General features: G+C 41.3%; 1 pseudogene; it reads left to right on the top strand.

Annotated features, from left to right (window-relative positions):
• The first annotated feature begins 97 nt into the window (after nt 1–97).
• On the top strand, nt 98–13787 carry LOC101430765 (complement component 1 Q subcomponent-binding protein, mitochondrial pseudogene; annotated as a pseudogene).
• Nucleotides 13788–23960: the final 10173 nt, after the last annotated feature.

Raw genomic sequence — 23960 nt, 5'->3', positions numbered from 1 at the left:
TACCAACGGATGGAACGGACTCCTACAAAATTGGATTGAGTAGCCTATCAAATCAAATTTTCTCCTGATTTGTAAGTTGAGGCTGTTTAGGTTGTCGATGACAGAAAAGGAACTCAAACTGGCTCAAGTAAGAAAGAATTTGGGGGCACATACTGGAAGGTGCAGGGGTGGAGCTGGCTTCAGGCAGGTCTGGATCCACAGGCTTAAATGATGTCACCAGATATTTCTCTCCTCGTTTCTGGACTCTGCCCTCCATGTGTTAGCTCTCTTCTTGGGAAGACTTTCTCCACACACTGAAGAAGTTGACCACAGGAAGAACCCAGCCTACATCCTTATGCCTTTAACCCAAAAAGAAGAGAATCCCTCTCTTCCCCAGGAGCCAGAGGCTTAATCTCAGGTAAGACTCTGTAGGCCCTGCTAGAGTCACCAGCCACCTGTGGGCCAGACGCTGTGCTGCGGGGAGGGAAGAGCCTCCTCTGATTGCCAGCCTGGTTCACATGTTCACCCCGTGGGGCTGGGGAGAACTGTTATTTAGAGCTCTATCAGGGCCATAGTGCAAAGAAATGATACCATATCCATCAGGGTGAGCTAAAAATAGGCAGTGCCTGTAAAAAGAAGCAAGTCAAGCAAGTTAACGAAGGGACTCTTTACGAAAGTGAGGGCAGGGTCAAGGGAACCAAAGAGGGATGGCAAAACACCCAGGGTTAGCAGAAACAGGAAGCTGGTTCCACTCTAGCCTGACGGTCAAGAGGAAGGAGGAGTTTGCAAAGCCCAGCAAGGGCTGTAGCTATAGGAGAGAAGCCAGCCCCTGACAAACTGGAACCCAAGGAGCGAGCCCGAGGAATAGATACCCTGATCGCTTTCTCCTCCTCTCTAAGCTCCCATCAGTGCCTCTCCCTGGCTACACTCAAAGGCAATCCAAAGTGCAGGACAGCCCCGATCAGTCTGTAGAGGCCGCTTCTCAGGGTATGGACTGGATGATGTAATTTATATAAGGAGCAGGGGGAGAAGGGTGGAGAATGGATCTGAAGGGGCAAACAGAGACTATGCAGCAGTGTGCCACAAAGGGAGAAGCACTGGGAAGACAAGCAACATTCGTTTACCACAACTCCTAAGAAAACTTCTGGGACACCATAAACATTTAATCACAGTTATTACACGCTTAGTAATCATCCTTTATTGAATGACTTAACTGTGAATGGATTATGGAAATATCCCTGGATCAGTGTTAAAGAAAAAAATGAATACTATTAGAGACCAAAGATTTAGTAAGTACCAAGTAACAAAATTTACTGCCAAACGGGGAACTTGATCTGGCACAGAGTCTAGGTAGCACCTGAGGCTGAGGTTCAGGAGAGGAATAACTGGGTAGGTCTTTTAAAACCAAAAGACAACACAGCATCTTTATTCTATAGTAGGAAAGAAAAGTCTCTGAGTGATATTGATGAACTGGGATGTCTGGATCAATCTGTTGTGTAGGCGCTGGGCTGGTTGGAGTTGCTCTGGTGCATATGTGTGGAGCCACCTCAGGATTATGGCATCTACCTGCTTCTGCTGACACCTAAGTTCCCACCTCAGGGTTATGGTGTGTAAATGCCTCATGATGTGCTCAAGTTGGGATTCTGTCATGCAGTAGGACATCAGGGGCTGGGTGCCTTGGCTGTGTGGCTCAGCTCTCTTGTGTTTTTCATTCAGTCCTCTTCTAGGTAAAAGATGGAAGTCTTCACACCAAAGAATGCACACAAATAAGAGCTCCAAGTTAAGCAAACAAAGCTTATTTACTGGCATGACTGCTCGCTCTTTAAAAAAATACATAGGCACCCACACACACAGAATTAAAACTATCCTTGAAAATTTGTGATATATAGAAACTGTAGTGTTCCTTTCAAAATGGACTGTGCAGAAGCAGGGTTTGATAGAACACCAAGTAGTAGACAAAGACTCTGAGAGCTCCTATTGTTTGTCACAGGGCCCCTTCTTCCTTATTTTCTGGAATAAATACAGCCAAAATCTCCTCAGGCCCTAAACAAGAAAATTTTCCTTTGAGTAATACTGTAAACCAATTTCATTATAATGACGACATAATATTTCAAGGCAGAGTTGCATAGAATTCTTCCCCCAAAGCCTTTATAACATAATTAAAGTAATTAGGAACAGTTTTAAATATGAATACGGGGTAGATTCTGAAAGAATTGTGAGGTGCTTGATAAAAAAGGCGCAGATTGCTTTGAAGATACTGTTAGTAGAAATACGGAAGCTAAAGGTGCTTCTGGAGGCCTTAGACAGAAATGACAAATGTGTCGTTGCAAAGAGGACAAAAGGTAATCCTTATTTTAAAGTGACAGAGAACTTAGTAAAATTTTTTCTGGTGTCGGATGGAAGGCAGATTTTGGAAGTGACTAGCTTGAATATTTAGCTGAGGAGATTTCTAAACTAAATGTGGAAAGTGCTGCCTGATGTAAAATGTGAGAGGAAAGGGATAAGCTGAGACCTGAACCCCTGGGCACAAAGCAACCAGAGATTGATGGTTTGGGAAATTCCAAGCTTGCAGCAAACAAGTCCCCAGAGAAAAGTGCTCCAGGTGAGAGTACAGCTGACCATGGAACCAGCCAGCCATTTCACCGCACAAGTCAGGATCGGAGGTGCAGTTATCCAGGGAGGCGTGTGAAAAGGCCTGTGGTCGGATCATTGGGATCCCTGTTACACTACCTGCAAAACAGACAAGTTTTTTTGTGAAATCTTTATGAAAAGAACCATTGCCAGCCTAGAAAGGAGCAGGAAAGGGACAGATTGAAGGAAAAATGATTTCAAACGCAGAACCAAGGAAGCTGAGGTCTGGAGTGAAGAAAACTTCTCAGGCCAAGAGAGAGATGTTGGGGCGGGTATAGCCACTTCACAAGCACTTGGAAAGTTTGGAAAGGGTGGGACTACTGGTCCAGCAAGCCCTGAGCACAAGGCATCATTCTATAGATGACTCTCAGACCTTGAAATCTAATGGAGTATGCCCTGCAGGGTTTTGGAATTGTTTAAGACTCCTGACCCCTGTTTTCCTTCCAATTTCTCCCTATGGTAATAGAAACGTATATCCTATGACAGTCTTTCAATTATATACTGGAAACAGATAACTTGTTTTCTAAGTATCATGGGTCCACAGCCTGAGGGGAATTGTGCCTCAAGACAGACCACACCTGTAATGATTTTGATGAGACTATGTAGTTGTTATTGTTACCAAACCGATTTAAGGCTTATAGGATATTGTGATGGAATGAATATATTTTGTGTATGGTAGGAACATGTCTTTTGGGAGTCCAGAGGATGGTGAGTGATGATTTGAAGCTGGATGGACCCCAGAAAATAATGTTCTTAAGGCTAATCCATTTCTGTGGTTGTAAAACTACTCTAAGTAGAGCCTTTTGATTAGGTTACTACAGTTAAGATTGACCCAAGGTGGATCTTAATCCTCTTACTGGAGTCCTTTATAAATGGGATGAATATGGAGAGAAGAAAGCTATGGAAGCAAGAAGCTGAAGAAATGAAACCCAGAAGAGAAGAGAGAGACCAGCAGGCGCTGCCATGTTCCTTGGCATCTGATGGAGGAGTCCAGGATCACTGACAGCCAGTCTTCAGGAAGAAACTATCATCTTGATGATGCCTCAATTTGGACATTTTCACAGTCTCAGAACTGTAGGCTTGTAAACTAACAATTCCCATTGTAAAAGCCAACCCATTTCTGGTATATTCCATTTTGACTGCTTAGGAGACTAAAACACAGGGTAATAATAAGGTTTTTGCAAATGGAAGAGGCAATATCACAAATTGTATGGCAACCTTCTATCAGTTTGAAGGGCCCTCACCAATCGCTTTGTACTTCTAAGGGTATTTGGATGGAGACGCTGCCTTTGTCCAAATCACTGCTAAGTTTCAAAAGTATGCAGATAGCTACATTAATAATTCATCCTTGCAATCGAAAGTAGTTTTCAACCCAACAATTCATCCCATCACATTTTCTTATCACAGTTGATTACAATGGTCCAGAGACAGCCCATTTTAGGGAAGGTTAGGTTGTGTTTCTGACAGGCTTGTTACTAAGTTTCATCGATACTTCAGGAGTGTTATTTATGATAAGACAGCTCATCAAAACAGTATCCTAAGCCCAGTTATCTTAAGTAAGACGCTACCTAAACACATAAGCCAATTGGTGTTCAATACATAGAGGATGACTAGAAACCACTTGTGGCCAACCCTAACTCTCAGATCTGAGGCCCTGTCATTTGAGCCAATCCCGAGTGACCAGGTCCCACGGGTACTGTGACAGGATTGGCTGACTTAGGTGAGAGTCTGGAGAGGATGGCTCTTAAGGCTGCTTTCAATTCTAAGATTCTAGGATTCTGAGAACCAAGAGAGTGGGTTAGGAAAGGTTAGATAAGAGAATTCAATAGAAGAGCCAAACAAAGACAAGAGACACAAGGCCAGGCTTCCAAAATGAATTCAACTTGAGAGTGATCTTTGCCACAGATTAGACAAAGAGCTGATGCTTTAAAATTGCATTCTTTTAAATCCAAAGCAGGCAGTCCAACAGAAACCAACTTAAAGCAAAATCTTACTCCAAACCATGTATTACAACAGAAACAAAACAGAAGTAAAACCTTGCTACCTAACTTTTGTATTGAGGGACAAGAGTTAGGTAGATTAAAAAGGGGACTCTAGGTTTCCCTAGACAAATTGTAAATTAATACAAGAAAACCATCAAAGTCATTCAGACTGTGAAAATTAAAGTATACTTCCCTATATTTTAACTATAAAATACAGTTTCATACCTGCTAGATTGCACAATGTAAAAAATTATACTATCAAATGTTGGTGAGATTGTGGTGAAATTGGCACTTAATGTATTACTGATTATAGTATATACCAACATAATTTTTGAAAGCAGTTCATTATATAATAGTACATAAGGTATTCAAATAATTTGGCATAGTAATTCTACTCTAAGGATTTAATTCAAAGTAATAATTGTAATGATGGCAGAAAAATATTCAGTATATAATCATGCATAAAAAAGCAAAATACAAAATTTATTGTATACTAGGTATACAACTAGATAAAATGAAATGTGTATAGTAGGTTTAATCTAATTGGAAATATGTTAGTAAGATATTTCCTCATATAGAACTATCTATTCTTAGAATAAATCCCACTTTGTCATTCTTTTAAAGTAGTAACAGATTCCATTTCCTAATATTTTCTTCAGTACTTCTTTGTCTTCATTAACAGGTGAAAATAATCAATAATATTCTCTTTTAAAAATCTGTCATGTTTTGGCATTAGTATCAAGCTTCAGAAATGAATTAAGATATTTTCCATCTCTTTCTATCCTGTGGAAGAGTTTGAAAGGTAAAAGAGTTCTCAGTTTTTCAAGAGTGTGTCTGTTATGGGGCCTGGCTCTTTGGGGGAAATGCCCATCCAGTGGATGGTGCAAGAGGGGGTCCGGGGGTTCCCTGTTCCACTGCTTGCTGGCAAGGCGTATTGCTCTTGAGATTTCATCCCCCTATTAATCTACTTTTTGCATGCAACCAAGATATTTCATGGAAGGTAGTATTTAAGGTAGGTCACTAAAATGTAAACCCTTTAAAAAAATAGTTTCAGCCTTTAAAAATGTTTTTCTTTGCAATGAGTGTCAATGAACTTAAAAGAAAACAACTAAGAAAGAGCCATTGCACTTCTGGCCAGAATAGTGTCAGTTGACAGAGGGTGTGAAATCTTACCTTTTGGTCACTGAAGACCTGAGAGTCCACAGGCCTTCATCTGATTAAATGCAGCCAATCTTTCTTCAGTGTTTCAAGTCACAATAATGGATAAATGTTTATTTAGTTTCCCCAACTCAGATATTGTCTGTAGATTGTACAATATTGTACCACTGCTTCTTGTTATTGGAGATTTTAAGTGAAAATGTGCTCCACAGTAGAACACTGTGTGTTCTGGTCTTTTTCCGACTGGCTGGGGTGCCCTTTCCTCCTGCAATAATTGAATCATAGCATAACAGAATGGAATGAGTTTTAGCCCTGGGTGTAAAATGGAAACAATGGTAAGAGAATAAGGTAAGAGTTTTCTTGGTAGGGAGTCCAGAAAAGCAGAGGTTCATGGTTTCCTGGACTGAAGCCTTCTATTTAGCTCCCATTCTCTCCAGTTCGGCGGGCATGCTACATTGCTCCTTGCAGGAATATATGTTAGGGCCTTAAGCGCTGGCCAGGAAAGACCTTCATAGAGGAGCAGGCACACAGTCACTGGAACCTTCTTTCCTATTTCTAATTAACTTTTCAATTTATGTAGTCATTTCCTGGGGTATTATATCCCCAGATAAGACATACTTCTGAGATATTTCCTACTTATCTATTGTTCATTTCTTCTAATTGTAGTAACTCATATAGAGTGCATTTTCTTTTTTAACCACATTCAACAGTACAATTCAGTACTGTTAATTATGTTCACAATATTGGGTTATCATCACCGACATCCATTACCCCCCCTTTTTTATCACCTCAAACAGGAGCCATTTACTCATTAAGCTATAGCTCCCCCTTCCCACCCAGGCCCCTTCCTGCCCCTGGTAACCTATAAACTACTATCTGTCTCTATGAAGTTTGCTTCTTCTAGGTATATCATATAGGCAAGATGATACAATATTTGTCTTTTCATGTCTGGCTTATTTTACTCCACATGATGTCTTCAAGGTTCATCCATGTGGCAGCATACATCAGAACTTCATTCCTTTTCAGAGTTGAATCATATTCCATTGTATGTGTATATCACATTTTGTTTATACATTTATTATTCTTGTAATTAGTTTTTATTGAACCATTTATGTCGCAACCTGTGGTAGGCACTAAGTATTAAAGATGAATTAGGGAAGCGGATGTGGCTCAACTGGTAGAGCATCTGCCTACCATATGGAGGGCCCAGGGTTCAATACCCAGGTCCTCCTGACCCGTGTGGTAGGCTGGCCCACGTGCAGTGCTGCCACATGCAAGGAGTGCTGTGTCATGCGGGGGTGCTCCTGCATAGGGGTACCCCACGCGCAAGGAGTGTGCTCCATAAGGAAAGCTGCCACATGTGAGAAAAGTGCAGCCCGCCCAGGAGCAGGGCCACACACATGGAGAGCTGATGCAGCAAGATGACCCAACAAAAAGAGACGCGGTTTCCTGGTCTGCCTGATAATGCAAGAGGACACAGAAGAACACACAGCGAATGAACACACAGAGAATGGACATACCCTAGTATACAACGGGGAGGAAGGGGAGAGAATAAATAAAATAAATCTTTAAAAAAAAGAAAAAGAATGAATTAAATACCGTTTCTGCTTTCAAGTGGGGACAGAGACAAATAAATAGACACTGAGGTATATCACTGTACAGAGTACATGGGAAGGCCAAAGAGGGACCTAGGGGAGAGAGAGAAGGAAAGGGAGACTGAGTTCTCAAGGATAGGTAAAAATTACTGAGGAGAAAAACAGAGTAACATATATTCCAGGCACAGGTAGAAGGACTGTGAAGATGTGAAGACCTGGCAAGGGGAAAATATGCAAAGAGTTCTTTAAACCTGGTGCTTAACATTCAAGGTGAGGATGTGAAAAGACATGTGATCCCCTGATCATGAAAGGCCTCATATGTCACACCAAGGAGGCAGGACTTGTCCTGAATGTACAGAGCGTTTGATAGTTTTAAGTGGAAAATTATGTAACCAGACTTTTGTTTTATACAGATGACATTGATCACTGATCGGAGAAATTCATAGGTGTGGGTGAAGACTGGAGGTGGAGAGACTGGTTGGGACGGTATTGCAGTGATCTAGGTAGGAGATGATAAATGCCAGAATTAAGGCAGAGGCAGTGTGTTTTGGCAGAAGAAGGTGGCTCAAGAGAGACAAAGGAGAAAGGCTGAAAGGACTTGTTGATGAATTAATTGTGGGACAAGAAAGTGAGTGTTGAGGACAATTTCCAAGTTTTTGGCTTGATCCACTAGATGGAGATGCTATTCACTAAATCAGGAAATCAAATCTGGAAAACCGGTTTGGAGAGGGGAAAGAAGACAAGTTCCTTTAGACATACCGAGTTTCGATTGCCTGGGGGACATCTACAAGGGGTTATATGTCTGAAGTACTGGAGAGAGATCTGGGCTAGAGAAGGTGAACGGGGTGCCCTCTGCTGAGAGATGACGATTGTATAGTTCCCTTAGGGATCCTGTGTAGTGTGAGAATGAAAAGGGCACAGAGATGGGTATCTGGAGGGAACTCTAACATGTAAATGCAATGAGGGGAAGAGGAACCTGCAAAAGAAAATGAAAATGAGTGGTTTGAGAGGTAGAGGAACCAGATTGTGGAGTGACAGAAGCCAAGGAAAGAGAAAGCTTCAAGAGGGAGGGAGTGGTCAAGCATTTATCCTAGGGAGAAACAACATTGCTTCCCAGATGAGGCCAAGCTCTTTCCCTCATGCCCCAGAATATGCCAGGCTTGTATTGCTCTTCCCACCTTATTTCAGACTCAACCAGCTCTCTGTCCTTTCAAACTTTTTCTAAAACTACTCAAGGTTAGGTGGATCCTTACCTCTTCCAAATTTCAGTGACAAATACACAGAGCTTTCTAAAGAAATAAATGTTTCTATGTATAGATTGGACCTTTTTGCCACTTAACATGTGTTCTCTCTTCTTTTGAGTAGAGCAGCCTGATTTTCCTTTGCAGTAACTATCCTTCCCCCATTGGATACCATCAGGCAGAGGTGTCCACCAAAGCACTTTTCCATCTGTAGCTAAAGGGCAGGCACGTGACTATGCTAGGCCAATACGATGCTTCATTCTAGAATTTGCATCTGTAGCAGAATGACGTAGTGGCCAAAAAAATTGTTGGAGCTGAAATGTACCCAGCAGCATCCGGGTCCCATGGAAAGCATCCATCATTCAACTGTCATTCTCTAGAGCTACCTGGGGCCTGTCCCTTTCCCCCTGGTTTTCCAGATTTCCTTTCAATTCTGCAAACTCTCTATATCTTTCCAAAAACTTTCCTCCTGCTTAAATGTGCCACAGCCACTTTCCATTGTTAGCCACTAAGGACCCTGACTGATAACTGGCTTTGTCTTCTAAACTCTGACATAACTCTTTACCCCTTTGTTTGCCCCCTTTAACGTTCTGTACTGAATGTGCAACTGCAAACTCACTCTGCAATGAAGAGAATCATCTGAAAGTGACTCCAAGAGCTCGTTCTGAGTAGTCTGGAAGCAATCCAACAGTAACCAGAGGCTTTTCCTTTATCTCTCCCAGCAGGAGGAGCTGTGCCTAAACATTCTTACAGAGTCCTGTAGATTCAGACAGCTCTTCCTTCTGGAACAATTTCCATGAGCCCAAGACCTCAAGTGCTGAGCAGCTGGTATTCCCAGGTAACCCCTCTAAACCACAGGCAACCCAAACCCGGACTGCTTGGCACTTTACTGTGCATTTTCCACTAACGTGTTTGCCTTGTAAAAAGGTAACTAGCAAAAGCAAGGTCCCTCCACTGTCAGCTAGACCTAACTCACCTGCCCAGCAGAGCACTGGCCCCAACACACTTTTCTGAGGGAGTGTGGAGGGGGTGATGAGGGGCCCTTGCTAACTGGGCCTTTCAAGTTTTCACTTTCCCCAATCAACCCTAATTCTTTAACCCATTCAGAACAGCACATTGGAATTCATTCTGCTCTCTGAGGCAGACCAGCCCTAATTTTTATTCGTTTTGCTAGCATAACTATTATGAGTTCTCCCTTTCGTTTTTAACCTGTCCTGCTTTGGACAATAAATTATACAGTTTCCTCACCCAGAAGAAACCCACCTTCACATTACAACTCCATCACACAAATGAGACTAGAAGGCCAAGAACAGATCAGTGGTTGCTGTTGTGCAATAGGGAAAAGAGAAGAGGAGTTTTCCATTTCTTCACAATTCCCAGTACAAACATGGTTTGCCAAGTTTCATATATTTTTGTGCATGAGTCAAATGCTAACTTGACATTTACCTCTTGAAAATTTAGCAGTAATAGCAGTTCACTTGAATAGATGTGTGAGAATGTCAATTCTAAAAAAAGGTGCTGGCACACCACATGGGTATGTATGTTCACAGAAAAGAGAGTGTGTTACAGCATTTAAATAGTCGTAAAAGGCAGTGATCTGGCTCTGCAGATTTTATCTTGTCATTCCAAAGAAAGAGTAAGATCCACTGAGGATGGGTGGTCTACTTTCACTTCTTCCCATTCCCAAAGCAGTGCCAAGACTGTGGGGACCCTTGGCAAAATGCTTTTAAAGAGAATCCAGTAACCATTTCAGACCATTGATCAACCTGCTCTTTACTTCTGGCTGCTCTGAGAAGGTCTCCTCTGTGATGGTCTGGCTGGTGATGCAGAATTGTTTGGGTTTATTCCATCTCATTATCACTAACTGAAAAAAAATCCAGGGGGTATTTCAACAGGACCTAATGAGGCCCTTGGTTTAGCATCTGTTACTCAAAACTACAACATGATTAAGCTGTTACAAATGCTCTGCTCTTATAAGAGCTCTTTCAATATTTTTCCCAACCTGTCAAGTTGAATAATTTTGAAGTCTGCTACACACCAAGTACACCATCCTCAGCATCCATGCAAAATTAGTCCAGCTCAGTACTGGGAATGGACGATGTTATAGGTCGTATTCAGTTTTCCAAAAAGACATGTTCAAGACCTAACCCCCCATCCTCTGGTTTATGACCTTATCTGGAAATAAGATCTTTGAGGTTGTGATTAGTTAAGATAAGGCCCTATGACAATTACCAGACATTGTAGATCCTCCCAGGGCCCACTGGATGGAACATGGGAGAGTATGGGCTATGATGTGGACCATTGACCATGAGGTGCAGCGATGCCCAGAGATGTACTTACCAAATGCAATGGATGTGTCATGATGATGGGAGAGAATGTTGCTGTGGGTGGAGTGGTGGGGTGGGGGCAGTGGGGTTGAATGGGACCTCATATTTTTTTAATGTAATGTTTTTTAAAAATGAATTAAAAAAAAAAGACTATCTTACAGGTTACCAGGTTACATGCATGCTAACCCCATTGCATTTGCTATAAATGCATGTAATTTGAGCAAAATGCTATTTAATTGAATAAATTGTAATATTATGCTGAAAAAAAAAAGATAAGGCCCTATGATGGTTAGGCTAATGTGTCAACTCAGCCGGGTAATTGTGCCTAGTTGTTTGGTCAAGCAAGCACTGGGCTAATTGTAATACAAGGACATTTATGGAATTTAATCATCAGTGAGTCGATTGCATAGATGGCTGGTTACATCTACAATCAACTAAGGAGAATGCCATCAGCAATGAATATGGTCTCCTTCAATCATTTGAAGGCCTCAAGGAGTTTATAATCCAGGAAAGTCCTTTGGCAAATGTGAGAAGTGGCCATGAAAACTATTCTAACATGAAGCAAAATGAAATGTATTGGTATTTGAATAAAGAGAGGCTTTCTACACAAATGGCAAACTTTGCGCAGTCTCCAACCATTCCCACCCAGTTGGAAGGATCGATTCCATCTATCCACAATTGTCTTATTTATCTATAAAGGTTTAGTAAAAAATGTACTATATTCTGTGAATAGCCTGGTTTTTTTTTGTATTTATTTATTTTTGTCTTTATATTTTTAATGTTACATTCAAAAGATATGAGGTCCCCATTTACCCCCACCTCCCTCATCCCACTCCTCCCCCCATAACAAAAACCTCCTCCATCATCATGAGACATTCATTGCATTTGGTGAATACATCTCTGAGCACTGCTGCACCTCATGGCAGCTAGTAAAATCTTAGGACCTAAAGAATACTTAGAGAGCTGACCTAACCTCATGATGTTACTGGTAAGCAAAGTGGGTATAAGGAGTATAGCCTCCTTGAGGGCAGAGATTTCTATGTACATACTACATGCTTAGTTAATACTTATTTAATTACATTCTGATTAATTCCCTGAGCATAATGAGCAACCAACAAATTGTATTTTCAAATATTTAACCTTTGAATTTACTTATCAGATTTCCTAGTTATGACCAGAGGTAGTCTATGATACAGACTAGAGTTAAATGACTAGTTCATGAATTTTTGTTTAATTTTGTTTTGAATTTGTGTGGGAACAAAATGAGAATGTGAAGTGTAATTCAAATGAAAGGTAGTATTAATGAATTACCATGAGTATATTTTCTACAGGCGTTAATGACTAAGGCAGGAGTGCCTGGTTTGATTAAATGATTAGCACAGACTAAAGAAGCCCTTTATACGAAAGAATGGCTTATTTAATCAGTTGATTAAGGATATCATCAAGAATCTCCTCCTGGAAAGATTTACTTCTGTTGTTGACACACATAGTTTCTGGGGAGGGGCTGGGGTGGAAGGAACAGAAGTTATCATTGGGTAGCTGTGCTGGTTTTTATGTTATTGTCTCGGTTTCAAACAATATCTAGATTCTGCTCTGTGATATTAGGCTGGGACTCAGCAAATCACTTTTCTGCTTGGCCAGCGGCTCCCCGTAGGCTCTGCCATTAGGGGGCGCTAGAGCGAGCCTGCGGGGCAAAGGAGGAGGAAGGGCATATTTCTTCAGTTCGATTCCTGTTCCTGTGATCACCTCCCAGCAATTGTTCTTCACTCTGGGGAGTTGCTCCAAGAGTGGCATTTTACCCCGTCTGGCGTTTTCTCTTCCAACATCGTCATGCTACTCCCCTCCATCAGAGACTCTGACACCAAGGACCAGTATAAGCTCCTTCGAGGTCTGGGATGCAGCTCTCCAGGCCTTCTCCTCTCGGCTTCTAAGTCAACCACTGCAGCCTCTTCTAGCTATTCTCAGTGCTCCGTTATTGCCTTTTTTTTTTTTTTTTTTTGGTATCGATTACCTAGTTAACAATCTTTATATTAAATTCTCTCTGTGAAAATACTTGGTGTTGGTTTGTCCCCAGTTGTCCTTAGCAGTCACACGTGTCGCACCTCCGCCTCAGGCAGTGACGCTACCTCTGCTGCCCTGAGAGCCCGGTGCCCTGGGCTCCGCCGCCGCCGGCCTCCGCGCCACCGCGCCCGCCCCGCCGCTGCGACCGCTACTGCCTGGGGTTCCCGGCCGTGCCCCTGGCCCTTCGGGCTGCTCAGCCAGCGCGCGGTGGGCTCGGCGCCCAGGGCTCCTGTGGCCTCGCAGGTCCTGCCCCTGCGCCTGCGCTGCACACTGAAGAGGACAAAGCTTTGGCTGAATTCCTGAGTGATGAGATTAAAGATGGGAAGGACGAATCCCTCCCCAAGCCTGGAGGTTGGGAGCCGGAGGTGAAGAAGACAGAAGCTAAATTAGTGCGAGAAGTTGCCAGGGGTGGGTGGGAGATACCTGTCACTTTCAACCTTAACAAGGGCATCCCACCAACCTCGGATGGGAAGGAGGAGCCTGAATTGTCAACTCCTAGTTTTGTGATTGAAGTTATAAAGAATGATGGCGAGAAGTTCCCTGAGGATGAGTTTGGACGGGAAGAGGAGAATGAGAGTGACGTTTCTCCACCAGGGAAGTGAGCTTGCAATCCACCGGCGAGGCTAGCTGGAAAGTGACACAGTCAACACATTCTTGGACTGGGCCTTGTACGACCACCTAACGGATTTCCTTGCCGACGGAGGGGTGAACAGCACTTTTGCAGATGAGTTGGTGGAGCTCAGTAGAGTGCTGGAGCCCCAAGAATACCCTACCTTTCTTGGAGAGCTCAAAGGTTTTGTCAAGAGCCAGTAGAGCAGAGATATGAAAACCATTTTATGGCAGGCTTTGGCCAGTGAACAAAACCTAGCATATATAAGTGTTTTGAAATGGTTAACACACTAATATTATGGGTAATTTTTCAAATATAAACGATTTCTCTTACACTCTTATTTACTATCCATTTGTTCCTTTCCTACAAAGCTTTTATTTCTAGATTTTTGTATAACACAATGAAGGAAAATAAAATTGGGTTTTCAACTAAAGAAAAAGGTGTTTCTGTTTCCTGACTGACTCAGTAGCTTTTCCTTAAAAAAGGATAATTATAAAAATGCTCTTTCATGAGTTGTAACCAATGTACTGCACTAATGGAAGATGTTAATAATAGGGCAGTGTATTAGTCAGCCAAAGGGGTGCTGACAGAAAATACCAGAAATTGGTTGGTTTTTATAAAGGGTATTTGTTTGGGGTAGAAGCTTACAGATACCAGGCCATAAGCATAAGTTAATTCTGTCACCAAAGTCTATTTTCACGTGTTGGAGCAAGAGGGCTGCCAACATCTGTCAGGGTTCAGGCTTCCTGGGTTCCTCTGGGCTCAGCTCCTCTGTTTCCTCCACAAGGTCAGTTGTAGACTATCAGGCGAACAGCTCTGTCTCTTTCCCTGGGGCTCCAGCTTAAGACTTCAGCATCAAACTCCAACATCAAAACTCCAACATTAAGAACCCTCAACTCTGTCCTTTGCCATGCCTTTTATTTTATTTTATTTTTTTAAAGATTTATTTTTATTTATTTAATTCCTCTCCCCTCCCCCGGTTGTCTGTTTTCTGTGTCTTTTTGCTGCGTCTTGTTTCTTGTTTCTTTGTCCGCTTCTGTTGTCGTCAGCGGCACGGGAAGTGTGGGCGGCGCCATTCCTTGGCAGGCTGCTCCCTCCTTCACGCTGGGCGGCTCTCCTTACGGGTGCACTCCTTGCGCGTGGGGCTCCCTGACGCGGGGGACACCCCTCTGTGGCACGGCACTCCTTGCGTGCATCAGCACTGCGCATGGGCCAGCTCCACACGGGTCAAGGAGGCCCGGGGCTTGAACCGCGGGCCTCCCATGTGGTAGACGGACGCCCTAACCACTGGGCCAAAGTCCGTTTCCCGCCATGCCTTTTATCTACCCCTTGGTGGGTGGGGACTCAATGCCCTAATGACGTGGCCCAATCAAAGCCCTAATCATAACTTAATCATTCTCAGGTACAGACCAGATTACAAACAATCTAATATCTATTTTTGGAATTCATAACCATGTCAAACTGCTACAGGTGGTATATAGGAACTCTGTATTTTATGTATGATTTTTCTGTAAATCTACAATTTCTCTAATAATACATACATACATACAATACCCCCCACCCCCAGCATGGGACATGATTCCCAGGGATGAGCCTCCCTGGCACCAAGGGATTACTACCAAGCACCAACTAACAATGCAACTGGAAAAAGATTTTGAGCAAGATGGGGAAAAGGTAAAGACAAATGAGTTTATATGGCTTAGAGACTTCAAAGTGAGTCAGGAGGTTATACTTATGTGCATCTCAGCAGGATCTCACTGACAGTCAAATTAGACATGGCTCCAAATAGCAGGGCTCCTGAGGTTCTGGAGACACCCAGGCACTATGGTCAGGGCAGATTGCTCATGAGTTTGGTGCCTTGTAGGTGGGCTTTACTTTGGGGTTTGTGCTTCCCAGTGTGACAGTATTGGACTCAGTTGTGGTTTCCTTCACATGGCTCTTCAGTCTCTTGTATTTGAACTTATAGTTGGTGTTGGTATTGGTAGGTATACGTCCAAGAGATTTGAATTTTTGAGCTGTCCATGTCCCAGCTGGGCCCTGATCCTCAATGAAGTTGCAACACCTACTCTCTGGTTCATTGAACTCACCCAGAACAACTAACAAGGAGCTGATGATGGACAACCACCATACCAAGGAACCAAGAAAGTCTACAACTGCAAGCAAGAGAATCCCATCCATAGGCTGTATGTTACTGAAGTCCCCTCTCAATTAGAGGTGGAGTGGGCATCACCATCCCAGAATCCTCAGGATTGGGGAATGAACTGTGGACTAGAGTGGACTTACTGGTATTCTACTATAGAAGTATAGTGATTCTACCATGACAGAACTTCTATCATTGATGAAGAGGCTGTGGTCACTGGAGGTTCTGAGGTTAAGGAGAGGAAAACAGGAATAATATGGGGTAATTTCAGGACTTGGGAATTGTCCTGAATGACACTGCAACAAAAGATACATTGCCATAACCTACATAATTGTGTGGGAGAGAGTCTAACCTACAATGTAAACTATAATCCATGCTTAGTGGCCACGCTCCAAATTGTGTTCATCAATAGCAATGAATGTACTGTACCAATGAAGAATGTTGTTAATGTGGGTAGATATGGGTGGTGTGGGGAGCAGGGCATTTGGGAATCCCCTATATTTTTTTATGTAACATTTATTTCTCTCCCCTTCCTCCCCCACCCCCGCCCGCCCCAGTTGTCTGTTCTCTGTGTCCATTCACTGTGTGTTCTTCTTTTTGTCCACTTCTGTTGTCAGCAGCATGGGAATCTGTGTTTCTTTTTGTTGCGTCATCTTGTGTCAGCTCTCCGTGTGTGTGGCACCATTCCTGGGCAGGCTGCACCTTCTTTTGTGCTGGGTGGCTCTCCTTACGAGGCACACTCCTTGTGCTTGGGGCTCCCCTACGTGGGGGACACCCCTGCATGGCAGGGCACTCCTTGCGCGCATCAGCACTGCGCATAGGCCAGCTCCACACAGGTCAAGGAGGCCCAGGGTTTGAACCGCGGACCTCCCATGTGGTAGACAGACGCCCTATCCACTGGGCCAAGTCTGCTTCCCTACATCATTCATTTTTATGGCTAAATAATATTACATTGTATGTATATATTATATTTTATTTACCCATTCATTGGTTGGTGATCACTTGGATTGCTTCCATCTTTTGGCAATAATGAATAATTCTGCCGTGAACATCGGTGTGCAAATACCTGTTCGAGCCCCTGCTTTCAAATCTTTTGTTTATATACCTAGTAGTGGGATTGTCAGATCATATGGTATTTTACACTTAGCTTTCTGAGGAAACACCAAACTGTCTTCCACAGTGGCTGTACCATTTTACATTGCCACAAGCAATGAATTAATGTTCCTATTTCTCCACATCCCCTCCAACCCTTGTTTTTTCCTGTTTTTTTTTTTAAATAGTAGTTATTCTAATGACTATGAAATAAGGGCCTCATTGTGGATTTGATTTGCATTTCCCTGTTGGCTAAAGATACTGAGCATTTTTTCATGTGATTTCTGTCCATTTGTATATCTTCTTTGGAGCAATATCTGTTCAAGTCTTTTGCCCATTTTTTAAAATGAGGTTGTCTGCCTTTTTGTAGTTAAGTTGAAGGATTTCTTTTTATTTACTGGATAGTAATCCTTTATCAGATATGTGGTTTCCAAATATTTTCTCCCAAGGTGTAGGTTGTCTTTTTTACTTTCATGATACCCCTTTGAGGAACAAAAGTTTTTTAAAAATTTTGATATGGTCCCATTTATTTATTGTTTTCTTCTGTTGCTTGTGCTTTGGGTATAAAGTCTAAGAAACCATTGCCTAAAACAAAGTCCTGAAGATGTTTCCCTACATTTTCTTCTGGGAGTTTGATAGTTCTAGCTCTTATGGTTAGGTCTTCGATCCATTTTGAGTTGATTTTTGTATAATGTATGTGGTTGGGGTCCTTCTTTTTGGTTATGCAAATGGAGACCCAGTTTTCTCAGCACCTTTGGTTGAAAAGACTATTCTTTCCAATTGAGTAGTCATTGCCACCTTGTAAAAATCAGTTGGTTGTAAATGTGAGGGTTGATTTCTGAGCTCTCAATTCTATTCCATTGGTCTTTAGGTTTGTCCTTGTGCCAATACCATGCTGTTTTGATTATTGTGACTTTGCAATAAGTTTTAAGATCAGGAAGTGTGAGTCCTCCAAATCATTCTTCTTTTTCAAGATAGCTTTAGTTATTTGGGGCCCTTTACCTTTCCATGTAAATTTGATGATTGGATTTTCCATTTCTGTAAAGAAGGTTGTTGGAATTTTGATTGGGATTGCATTGAAACTATAAATTGTTCTGAGTAGTATTGACATCTTAATGGTATTTCGTGTTCCAATCCACTAACATGGAATAGCTTTTCATTTATTTATCAAAGAGCTTTGTTGTGGATTTTTCAGGATTTTGTGGATTTTTCAGGATTTTCTGTATAGAGAATCATATCACCTGCAAATAGGGAAAATTTTACTTCTTCCTTTCTGATTTGGATGCTTTTATTTTCTTCCCTTGCCTAACTGCTCTGGCAAGAACTTCCGGTACAATGTTGAATTACATAGGTGACAGTGGGCAGCCTTATCTTGTTCCTGATCTTAGAAGGAAAGCTCTCAGTCTTTCACCATTAAGTAGGATTTCACTGTGGCCTTTTCATATATGCCCTTTCTCATGTTGAGGAAGTTCCCTTCTATTCCTAGTATTCTATGTGTTTTTATCAAGCAAAGATGCTATGTTTTGTCAAATGCTTTTTCTGCATCCATTGAGATGATAATGTGTTTTTTTTTTCCTCTTCATTCTATTAATGTAGTGTATTACATTAATTGATTTTCTTATGTTGAACTGAGCTTGCACACCAAGGATAAACCCAACTTGATCATGCTGCATAATTCATGTAATATGCTATTGGATTTGGTTTGCTATATAGTATTTTGTTGAGGGTTTTTGCATTTACATTCATAAGAGGTATTGGTCTGTAGTCTTCTTTTCCTTTAGTATCTTTGTCCAGTTTTGGTATGAGGATGATGTTGGCCTCATAGAATGACTTAGGGAGTGTTCTGTTCTCTTCATTTGTTCAGAGAATTTGAGAATAAGTGAAGTTAAGTCTTCTTGGAATGGAATGTTAAGTAGAATTCTCCTGTGAAGCCTCTGGTCCTGGGCTTTCCCTTTTTGGGGGGACTTTTAAAAAAAAATGTATGATTCAATCTCTTTACTAGTAATTGATTTGTCGAGAACTTGTATTTTTTCTTGAGTCAATGTAGGTAGTTGTATGTTTCTAAGAATTTGTCCTTTTCATCTAAGTTTTCTACTTTATTGGCATACGGTTGTTCATAGTATCCACCTATCGTACTTTTTATTTCAGCGGGATACCAGTAAAATCCCCCTTTCCATTTCTTATTTCCATTATTTGTACTTCTCTTTTTTTCTTTTTCAGTCTAGCTAAAGTTTGTCAATTTTGTTGATCTTTTCAGAGAACAAACTTTTGGTTTTGTTGATTCTCTTTATAGTTCTTTTTTTTCTATTTCCTTTATTTCCACTCTAATATTTGTTATATCATTCTTTCAGCTTGCTATGGGTTTAATTTGCTCTTCTTTTTCTAGTTCTTCCTGTTTTGAAGTTAGGTCTGTGATTTGAAGTCTCTCTTCCTTTTAAATGTAAGCCTTTAGAGCTATAAATTTCCCTCTCAGCACTGCTTTTGCAGCATCCCATAAGTTTTGGTCAGTTGTGTTTTGATTTTCATTTGTCTCAAGATATTTCCTAATTTAGCTTCTGATTTCCTCTTTAGCCCATTGGTTGTTTAAAAGTATATTGTTTAATTTCCATGTATTTCTGATTTATCTATTTCTCCCTCTGTTATTGATTTCTAGCTTCATTTTATTGTGGTCAGAGATTATGCATTGTGTAATTTCAATATTTTTGAATTCCTTGAGACTTGTTTTATGACCCAGCATATGGTCTATCCTGTAGAATGGTCAATGTGCCCTAAAGAAAAATGTGTATTCTTTTTATTATATATATTTTTTATTTATTTCTCTCCCCTTTCCCCCAACCCTCCCCCCCCCCATTGTCTGCTCTCTGTGTCCATTTGCTGCATGTTCTTCTTTTGTCCACTTCTGTTGTCATCAGTGGCAAGGGAATCTGTGTTTCTTTTTCTTGTGTGTCAGCTCTCCGTGTGTGTGGCACCATTCCTGGGCAGGCTGAACTTTCTTTTGCACTGGGCAGCTCTCCTTATGGGGCACACTCATTGGGCATGGGGCTCCCCTATGCAGGGACACCCCTGTGTGGCACGGCACTCCTTACGTGCATCAGCACTACGTGTGGGCCAGCTCCACATGGGTCAAGGAGGCCCAGGGTTTGAACCGCAGACCTCCCATGTGGTAGGCAGACACCCTATCCACTGGGCCAACTCCATTTCCCAAATGTGTATTTGGTTTACATTGGATGTGGTGTTCTTTATAAGTCTGTTAGGTCTAGTTGGTTAAGTGCATCATTCAAATTCTGTGCTTCTGACTAGATATTATAACTATTATTGAGAAAGGGGCATTAAAGTCTCCTAATATTAATGTAGAACCATCCATTTCTCCTTTCTAATCTGTATTTGCTTCATATATTTTGGGGCTCTGCTGCTAGGTACCTATATATTTATAAATGTTATATCTTCCTGCTGATTTGTACCATTTATCAGTATATATTGATTATCTTTGTCCCATGTTTGTGACTTAAAGTCTATTTTATCTAAAATTAGTGTAGCTACTCTAACTCTCTTTTGGTTACTACTTGCATGGGATTTTTTTTTTTTTTACTTTTTTTAATTCCCCCCTCCCCTTGGGCTCACTTGCTATCTGCTCTCTGTGTCCATTCACTGTGCATTCTTCTGTGTGTCTGTATTTATTATTTATTTATTTCCCTCCCCCCATGGATTGCTTGTTGTCTGCTTTCTGTGTCCATTCGCTGTGTGCTCTTCTGTGTTTTTATTTGTCTCCTTTTTTATTGCACCACCTTGCTGAGTCGGTTCTCCATGGCACTTGCGGACCGGCAGCTCTCTGTGGCATGTGGGCAAGCCTGCCTTCACAAAGAAGCCCCAGGACGCAAACTCAGGGCCTCCCATGTGGTAGACAGGAGCCCAACTGATTAAGCCACAGCTGCTTCCTGGGATTTCCCCCCCATCCTTTTGCCATCAGCCTACTAGTATCATTGACTTTAAGACAGCATGTAGTTGGATTGTGCTTTTTTTAATCCATTCTGCCAATCTCTGCCTTTTGACTGAAGAATTTAATCCATTTACATTTAAAGCCACTACTGATAATACAGGACTTTCTTCTGCTATATTGCTATTTAGCTTTTGTAAGCCTTGTACCTCTTCTGTCCCTTATTTCCATTAAAGCATACTTTTATATTCATTTGCTTTCTTGAATTGCACCATATCGAGTGCCTTCTCACATCTCTATGGATATATTTTTCATCTTTTTTCCTTACCATAGTGTTAAAATTTAATATCCTAAATATTTAGCCGTTATATTTGGTTTGGTACCAACTTAACATATATGTTTCCTATAAGCCCCTGTCCCCCACCATTTTTGTACTTCTTACAACTTATATCTTTGTGCATTGTATGCATCATTACTTTTTATGCATTTGCATTTTAGTACCTGTAGGAAGTAAAAAGTGGAATAGTATACCAAATAATACAATACAGTAATGCTGGTATATATAATTACCCAAATGGCTACTTTTACTGCAGGTTTTATTTCTTTATGCTGTTTTGAACTACTGTCTTATGTCCTTTCATTTCAGCCTGAAAAATTCCCTTTAGCATTGCTTGTAGGGAAGGTCTAGTGAATGAGGTACTACTTCAGCTTTTTTTTTTTAATCTGATAATGTCTTAATTTCTCCCTCAGTTTTGAAAGAGAGTCTTCCCAGATATAAAATTCTTGACAGTCATTTCCTTTAGTACTTTAAGTATTTCAGCATGCTGCCTCCTTGCCTCCATGGTTCTGATGAAAAATTTACACTCAATCTTATGTAACACATTAATTTTGTCTTTAAGCTTTCAGAATTTCTCTGTCTTTTGCATTTTATAGTGTAATCAATATATGATCGGGTCTATTTTTCTTCATGTTTATCCTGTTTGGTGTTCTCTGAGCTTCTTGGATGTGCATATTTATGTCTTTTGCTAAATTTGGGATGTTTTCTATCATTATTGTTTTGACTATTTCTTCTACCCTTTTCTCTCTTTCTTCTCCTTTTGGGACTCCCATAATGTGTATATTGGTGGGCTTGATGGTGTCCCACAGCTTTATTAGGCTACTGTCATTTTCAATATTTCTTTTTTCTTTCTGCTCTTCGGCCTGACTCATTTCAAGTGTCTTGTCTTCAAGTTCACTGATTCTTTCTTCTGCCAACTCCATCCTGCTCTTGAACCCACCCCATGAATTTTTCATTTCAGTTATTGTGTTCTCCAATTCCAGTAATTCTGTTTGGTTCCTTTTCAAAATTTCTATCCTTTTACTTAAGCACTCATATTGTTTATTCATCAATTTCCTGATATCCTTTAGTTCTTTCTCTGTACTTTCCTTCATCTCATTGATCATTTTTAAGACCATTTTTTAAAAAGCTTTTTGTGGTTGTTCATATTAACATCTGCTTTGTTGGTCTTTTCTATAGTTTTATCTTCTTCCTTTGGGTGGGTCATCATATTATGTTTCTTTGTTTGTCTTACACTATTTGGTTTTACACTGTACATTTTAATATTTTAAAATGTTAACTCTAGGATTAGTCTGTTTCCTGGTTTTGTAAACAGCTGGTGATAAGACAGGGATTTTTTTGAGCTTTAGCCTCCTTATCAGGAAGGTCTGTCCAAGGTGAATGCACTGTACAGGATTTTCCCTGTCATTCTGGGTCTTTGTCTTGTCTTGGGCTTTTGTTTGTTAGTTGTTTTGGCATTCACATGTTTACAGGAGGTTGGTTGTCCCCTCTTTTCCCCAGGGACAAAATCCCTCCCCTAGGTATCTGAAGCTGGCAGGTCTTTGTACCAAACTGTCCATCTCTATAGTTTTTTATACTGCTTTCATTGTCTCACACTGCTTTTGCCTAGAGGCCAAATTCTGGCAGGAGGGTCACCCCAGGGAGGATTTTCCCAATTTGGTCTTTCCCAGACCAAACAAGGGCAGGGACCCATGAAGTGGGCAAAGACTGACTCCAAAGTGCCCTGTGGAGGGGGGAAGGAAGGATGCCAAAGACTTCTCTGATGGCTCCCCAAAGCTGAGCTTTCTTGGCCTGCCCTGCATATGCAGGCCTTCAGCTAGCTTTCCCCACAGCCCTGAGGAAGCCCTGAATCTTCAAATCTCTACCACCTCTGCCTCTCTTCAGGGAGAGTTGAAATAATGGATGCTGAAGCCTGTGTCCAGAAAAAATTTTATTTCTTGATGTGAGTTATAGTCAAAAACATTTGAAAGCCACCAGCTAGTCTTATATAGGAGACTTATGTCAACCAGGACATTTAACCTGGTGATTACTCACTGCAAGAAAACTTTAAGATAATTCCAAACACACATCAGATGTCAAACCTTTTATTCCCAAATCCTGGATTTGTTTCCTGAGTGTCCTCATTTCAATATCCTTTGCAAGAATAGAATTGGTCTGGCCTAAAGCTTAGACTTGCCAAAGGACGACCTTTAATTCATCTGCTCTCCCAATTAGCACTCAGGAATGTGTGGAGTTGTTACCTGTGACCACGGGGTGCTGCACAGGTAGATAAACCCAAAGCCAGATTCAAGAGAGGCATAATGGCATAATGGGTTGCCAGTGCCTTTGTAGTAAGTCAAAGAGGCTGCCTGCTGACTGGACACCTTTTAGCATTGACCCTAAAACTGAGTGGTTTTCTTCCAAGTATGGGCTCACATACTAAGCACCTATAGACTAAACTATCTGAAGAGTCAGATTTTTAATTTCTGTTTCAATTTGTCAGACACCAGGTAAAGTGACTGCCCATGTAACCTTAGACAGTCATGTGTTATTCTTAGGCCTCTGGATCCGATCAGGAAAATGGGGTGCATTTGCCTGTTTCTCATATTTGTTTGAGAAATTTCTCATAAGGAATTAAATGAGATAATTCATTTAAAATATTTAGCAGAATTTCCTGATATTCATTCATCCAACCATTCATTTATTTATTAAACAAAATATGTTGGTAGCAGAGCAGGTGCATATGTTGAATTCTACTACATGTAAGGCACCTATTAAAAATGGGCCTGTTTGCAGACCTCATTATTACTAGCAGAAGTAACACATTATGATGTGCATTTTTTTCTGGAATATGAGTTCCTGGAGAGCAGAAACCTTGTACTACATCCTGGGAA

The sequence above is a fragment of the Dasypus novemcinctus genome, chromosome 5 (assembly GCF_030445035.2).
Source record: "Dasypus novemcinctus isolate mDasNov1 chromosome 5, mDasNov1.1.hap2, whole genome shotgun sequence".
NCBI classification, from domain to species: domain Eukaryota; kingdom Metazoa; phylum Chordata; class Mammalia; order Cingulata; family Dasypodidae; genus Dasypus; species Dasypus novemcinctus.
This window is presented reverse-complemented; position numbering and strand designations above follow the sequence as displayed.